This window comes from Pteropus medius, unplaced genomic scaffold, assembly GCF_902729225.1.
Source record: "Pteropus medius unplaced genomic scaffold, Ma_sr-lr_union100, whole genome shotgun sequence".
In the NCBI taxonomy this organism is placed as follows: Eukaryota; Metazoa; Chordata; class Mammalia; order Chiroptera; family Pteropodidae; genus Pteropus; species Pteropus medius.
In genome coordinates, this window is record NW_024349801.1 from 25,068,674 (window position 1) to 25,074,672 (window position 5,999).

Sequence of the window (5,999 nt, forward strand, 5' to 3'; positions counted from 1 at the left end):
TCAAAACTAGACACTTTTGTACATCAAAGGGCATTATCAAGAAAATAAAAAGACAACCCACAGAGTAGTATAAAATATTTGCAAATCATGTATTTGATAAAGGTTCTAGTATTCATAATATGTAAGAACTCTTACAACCCAAGATAAGCAAATCAAATAAAAAATGGGCAAAGAACTTGAAGACATTTCTCCAAAGAACTTATGCCAATGGCCTACTAGCACATGAAAAGATGCTCAACATTATTAAATGTTGCAAATGAAATAGTTATCCTAAGCCCACTAGGATAACTATTTTAAAAATGGAAAATAAGGATCTGGAGAAATTGGAACCCTTGTGCATTGCTGGTGGAAATATAAAATGATGCAGCTGCTGTGAAAAATTTTAGTGGTTCCTCAAAAAGTTAAACATAGAATTGGCATATGACCACAATTCTACTCCTAGGTATATACCCAAGAGAATGAAAAACAGGGACTCAAACAAGTACATGCATATGTTCATAGCAGCACTATTCACAATAGCCAAAAGGTGAAAACAGTCCAATAGTCCATTAACAAATGAATAAATAAACAAACTGTGGCATATACATATAATGGAATTTCATTTAGCCATAAAAAGTTAAGAAGTACTGATACATGCTACAATGTGGAGGAACCTCAAAAACACCATGCTTAGTGGAAGAAGCCAGACACCTAAGATCACTTATTATATAATTTTACTTACATGGTGGTAAGTATAATATAAATTGATTTTTCTACTGGTTGTGTATGATGATGTTGGTTTGGTCGAATTTTTACCAAAATGGATAATATAAATATCTTCTTTTTTTGCCAGTCTGATGGGCAGAAAATATTTTAGTTTGTATTTTTTTGACTCAATGAGATTGTCTTTTCTTATGTTTTTGAACATTTGTTTTTCTCATTCTGTGAACATTGTTTTTCTTTATTACAAAAGTAATTTTTGTAATAATTCAGTGTGAAAGTATATAAAGTAAAATTGATAGTGGTTAATACATAGTGAGCATTAACTATGTGCCAGACACTGTTCTAAGAGCTTTACAAGTATTTACTTAAGCTCAGTCTCTCAACCATTACCACCTGAGGTGAGCACTGTTAACAGTTGGGTGTGCAACCTTCTAGACTTTTTTTCTAGGCTAACACAAACATATACATATATCAAATTTTGTTCCTTGAGACTTTTTGTTTGCTTTGGTTTTGCAAAAAATGGAAACCTTTCTACATATCTTGCTCAACAATATGCTTTTTTCCCACTTAGTTGTGTTTTGGACAGGGTGGCTAACTAACTTGATGATCAGAGGACAGCTCTGACTCCCAACTCTCCCAGGCTTTGCTTTACTGCCCCACTTGGGACGAAACCCTAGGGCATCCCATACTCCAATGGGTTATCCTACTCATCCCCTTACCCGTTCAATACCCCACCCGCACTCCTTTCCTCACACCCTCTTCGGTCTCCTCACCAAGTCGCTCCCCCGGCATCCGTCCCTCCCTCTCCCCGTCTCTCCGGATCCTCCCGCGTTCTCAACCTCTTTATGCCCAGTGGCTTCCTATTTCTCAGCTCCAACGGTCCTATCTCCACCTTTCCCCTTTCTACCCTTTTCCCTTGCCTCTTTCATGCTCTTTCCCCGCGCTCACCCTGCTCTAGCGGACCATGGGGTCCCTAACCCAAGCTAGAGTCAAGACTGAGGCATCAGTGGTGCAGAAGCCCATCTCAAGGCGCGTCCTCGGACTGGCAGCTCTTCCTACCCAACCCGGACGTGTCCAGCTCACTCCCGCCCCTCGCCTGGAGGGACCCCTGGCACGCAGCTGTCCAGTGCCCGACGCGGTCCTGTCCCGGTCCCTGCACGCTGTACCTCTCCCAATCTCTCAAGTTTGTTCTCCTAGAGGTGGCTTTAAGATCGCATGTTTTCTTAAGAGGACAGCTGCTCCCAGATTTTCTTTAAATAGGAGACTGAGTCAGAACTAGAAAGCCAGCCTTTCCAAATTTCCTCCATGTTCACTTGGCCAAACATGTAAAGAAGTACAACAAACTGATTCTTAGCGATGGACTGAGCTCTGTCCTAATAGTAGTAACCAACACTCCAGACTTACTGCACAACAGCCACTATTATAGACACTTTATAATAATTAGCTCATTTGTCTCTAAGGTAGTTGTATATTATCCCCCATTTTACAGATGAGTAAACTAAGTTACAGACAGGTTAAGCATCTAGCTAATGATCAGCTACTGATACAGCTATTAAGTGGGAGGATTAGAACCAGGTAGTGGGACACCACTGAGCCATACTTCAAAACCACTATAACCGATGCCTCCAGGAGCCTAGGATAAATCTGCAATTCAGGAAGCAAATTATTGAGGCTTCCCTCTTTCTCTGCGTCAGGTTTAGAAGACATGGAGGAGGAAAGGTGAGGATGGGGAAGAAGACCAAGAGTCTTTGCTTTGGCTGTGTGTTCTCTGAGCGTGGTGAGTTGAAGGATGACATGGGTTCATTAAGTGTATACACAGTATGTGGGTATCTTTTTGAAATCATTCTTTAAAGCTAACTTGTTAAAATATTAAGAGAAAAAACTATTAAATGATTTCTTATTAAAATGAGAAAAACATGGCTCTTTTATACTAAAATATAGTAAAAAATTTTAAGGAGCAAGATATCCCTTAGAAATTTGTAAGTAGAAAGAATTTCTAGTTCTGTATTAATATTTAAACCGATGTGTAGCAGCTATGCAAATAGCTGGGCAAGGATCCCTGCCCATTAAATTTATATGCACCTTTCAAACCATTGAGTACTCACATAAATCTCAGCTCACCATAAAAATTTCCAGAAACAGAGCTTTTCTCCCTAAGTATTATACTCACCAGACCACATGTATACCACCTTACATCATGTAATTTATAGAATGCTACCAGAAATAAAAATGTCAAGAATTTGCTATGGTAACATTATTTGAAATCTAAGATCAGGTAAGGTCCTTGGGCAATTTCCAATATTGTTCAGTAAATTTTCATTATTAGGGTACAGTAAACAAGACTAAACAAATACCTTGGTGAGGTGATTGCAGATCAAGAACTCAACTAGCTTTGCCAACGAAAAGGTAGTCTGAATAAGGAATGGTGAGGAAATGAACTCACCTTACATGCAGTGGTCTACTTGAATACTGAAGTCTTTTCCACTAAGGCACTAAAAAATGATGATGCCCTTTAGAGAAGTGTTGAAATGGAAATGCAAAGGAATACACAGTGGTTTGGATTAATACAGAGCAACAAGACTGTATCAATATTCTATGCTATGTAGTTGGTGGTATAGCCTTCTGCAATAACTAAGTGAATAAAAATGTGTTTTCTCTTTCATATGTCAAAGTACACCAGTAAGTAACTCTGTAAGATGTGCTAGAAGAACTAATTCCTTCCTTTCTTCTCTCATGCTTCATACTTAACTGCCCCTGTTGGGAAACTCGTTCCCCAGGCTTTGTTGTAATTCACTTCATGCTTTGCCAAGTGATTTCTTTGGTGGGCTTCCAACCTAAAAGTTGACTTAGGTATCCTCAGGTCTCTTTACTTTGGAGGGAGAGATGTTAAAGACTCAGGTTTAATGTCCAGTATTAATTGTCTGGGTAAAAATAGCCTTTCCTTCAGATTCTGGCTGCCGATGGCCTTCATTACGCAGCCTCAGGCAAACAGTTAATCCTGGCTTTGAAAGAAGTAAGAAACACTCATGTGTTTTGTTCATTTGGGTATAATTTACATCAGTGATGTGAACAACTCATTGTGAACAAAAGTTGGTTAGTTACATATCATTCTTTTACTACATTTGGTCCTAATGATGACATAGACCCATAACAGGAAAAAAAGAATTTAAAAAAAAAAGCCTAAGTCAAGATTATCCATCTCAGAATTCTAACAAGGACTAAATTGGAGAACTAGATTGCCTTCCCTGATGTTTATCTGCAAACTCGACAGGACAGCATCCTGTAACTTTCCCTGTGTGGAGTCAGCACTGTGAACATAATACCTCTATTGTGACTGTCATTTATCCACTGTTGACTCCCAAATCTAGATCTCCAGCTCTAATTTTCTGTTTTGAACTCCAACTGCCTTTTCATCTCTACCAAGTTACTACTGGTTGTCTTAGGTCAACCTCTTAGGTTGTCTTCTAGGTTCCCTAGAAGTAGAGTGTAAAGAGGATTTGGGATGCACATGATATCTTGAGTGTGTGTGTTTCAAGAGAAAACTATAAGGGAGAGAGAGAAGCGGACTAGGGAAAAGAAAAGAGCCTAGCAAAGATATGGTCTCAGGTAAAGTCTTATCTGGCCTGATCCACAGGTAAGGAATCTGAAGCATTAACCACACAACAGAATTATACCCCCTTGAGGCAAAGGGGCCAATCGTTTGTAGTACCCCACCCCCTAATAGGCATTGACTGAAGACAGTGGTTGAAGGGAATGTTATAACTTCACAGGTGAGGTGGCTGCAGTCAATGGTGGGTAATTCTCTGGAGAAAGGGGTAGCTGTGAGCCATAAGCATTCACGGTCACTGCTGGGAGTGGAGTCTCCAGCCTGGTAAAAGGCAATCTGGTTAGGGCACCACAGTATCAGCCACATCAGCCCTCATCATCTCTCACTTGAACCACTGCAATAAACTTCTTATTGGAATCTCTAACTCTAGACTCAACCAGCTCTAATCACCATCTACTTTGTAACCAATTTGATCTTTCCAAAAAGAAAATCTGATAATGCAGCTATTCAAAAGCTAAACTCCTTAACATTTCACGTCAACCCTTCATAAGACCTTATACCACCTTCATAGCCTTATTTCCTAGAACTCTTTTCACCTGCCTACACTTCATGACTAACACTCACACACACATATGCATGCATGACTTGTGCACATCACTCACCTTTGCTCTAGCAATATCAGACTCACGCTTCATATTCTCACGTTGCCATGCTTTTACACTGCTGCTTGATCTGCCTTGAATATCTTTCTCACTCCCTGCTCCCACTTATCTTCCTAAGAAATTCCTGTTCCTCTTCTTCAACAGTAATCGCAGCTTTCCCTGACTTCTTTAGCCAGACTCAATCAACACTCTTTTAGTACCAAATTATAGCACATGTCACACTGTGTTGTAATTGTGTGCTTAAGCACATGTCGCTCCAATTAAACAGTAAGCTCCTCATTTTAACTCCTGGGACTAGCTTGGAGACAATGCTCAATAATGTCAGTTGTTGATCTTCCAGCTTATCACTTCTTGAATACCAAGTTTCATTAGTTTACCACTTGCTGTTTCATGTGATTCTCCCTTATGTGCCCCAAAGCTGTCTTCTTGAAGCTCCATAACATATCCCCTTCTTTCAATGTTGTAGAATTTGGTAAACGAGTCCATGTTCACTCATGATTTTATTGACTTCAACGTCATTTCTCCTGAGTCTTCTGCAGTTCTAACTAATATATTTATATTTGAGTTGCGTAAGCTATAAAAGCTATGATTTCCATAGATGAGGAATGAGAAAGTATCCTTTCAGACTTAAGAAATAGCATGGACAAGGGCTGGAGAATGAAAGCATTAGTGAGTCAGAGCACTAACTAGCACTCTCAGGAGGACAGAGGGATGTGGTGAAAAAGAGACCGGAAACCAGTGAGTGTAGAGCCTCGAATGCCTCACTGATTGAGATGTAAGGCACTACCTACAGAATCCGAGAGTGTGTAAGTCCTGGCTATACCATGTCCTAGCAGAGTGATCTTAGGTAAGCATCTTAACCTCTCTGAGCATCACTTTCCTCATTTATAAAATGAGAATGCTATGAAAACTTAAAAAAAAAAAAAAAAGACCTAGTAAAAATATACTGACCCAGTGCTAGTGGGGAGATGGCTAGCAGAAGGGAAAGGGAAGAAGATCAGTTCCAAGGAAAGGGAAGAGCTGGCCGGGGTCTGGGAGGACTCTCCTCCTAGCTGTTGGTGGCCGGCCCACCATGGGCAGAAGATGGA